Below are 1,259 nucleotides of genomic sequence, written 5' to 3' on the forward strand. Positions count from 1 at the left end.
GAGTAAAAAATGTAACAAAGACAAGCAAGAATGAAAGGTTAAAGGGATGCTGGATGGGATGTAAACATTGGTGATGAGCGAGCGTGCTTGTCACTACTGGCACGAGCATCAGTGTGCTCGGGATGCTCTTTACTCGGCGGGCATTCTTTTAATGCTCGAGCGGGAGCTTGAGTCCCCATCCCACATGTTTGGTGCTTTTTAGACAGCCAAAAAACATGTAGAGATTGCCTGCAATAGCCATCTTGGTTGTGGCACTACTGTGATTGGCTGGTCGCATCGCATAGCATCATCAGGTCTATATAAGACCCATGATTCTATGCTTGGCACACGTTATCCCAGAAAAAGCAGCATAGGGAGAGGTGTTGGTGAGAGAAAAACAGAATTGTAGCTGTATATTAACCAAGGATTCAATAACATTAACATTTCTTTTACGTACAGCAACAGCCCTTCTTAGGGCTAATAATAATCAATAGTAATACTGCTGTTATCTGCACTTAGGGAGAGATTGTGCTGAAAGGATTGTGTAGGACAGGCTAGATTGAATTGCACATCCTTTATGATACAGCCTGCAACTCATACCAAAACTCCTTCTCGGGGATAAAAAATAGAATTAGTCTTACCGGTAATTCAGTTTCTAGGAACCTTCCACGATAGCCATATCGGAAGATGTCTCCCCGCCCTAATGGGGGACAGGAAATGCACAAGAGGTTAAATAACCCTCCCCTTCCTGCTATATCCAGTGTTTTTTCTGGACACACTAGCATGTATAGTTACCACCAAGGTGTAGGAATCATCCAATAAGAGTATCAGATAGGAAGGGAAATTAGTGCTATCGTGGAAGGTTCCTAGAAACCGAATTATCGGTAAGACTAATTCTATTTTCTCTAGTCACCTTCCACCACAGCCATATTGGAGAAATACCAACAACTAATTTCTTAGGGAGGGACAACAGCCTGCAGAACATATCTGCCAAACGTTAAATCCCTGTTGAAATTTAGCGTATAGCGTCTGGTGAATGTATGTACAGACGACCAGGTGGCGGCTCTGCATATCTGCTCAGAAGATGCGTTCCCTCTTGCTGTCCATGATGTTGATACTGACGAGCAGAGTGGGCTTTCAGAGATGAAGGAGGAGGAACGTTCTGTGACGAGTAGGTGAGGCTGATAGCTTGCCTGATCCAGTTCATGATTGTAATTTTTTGCCGCCTTTTTGCCTTTATTCCGACCGGAAATTTGAATCAATAAAATCTGGTCAATCCT

This window comes from Dendrobates tinctorius, unplaced genomic scaffold, assembly GCF_039654945.1.
Source record: "Dendrobates tinctorius isolate UK_male_01 unplaced genomic scaffold, ASM3965494v1 ptg000065l, whole genome shotgun sequence".
Taxonomy (NCBI): Eukaryota; Metazoa; Chordata; class Amphibia; order Anura; family Dendrobatidae; genus Dendrobates; species Dendrobates tinctorius.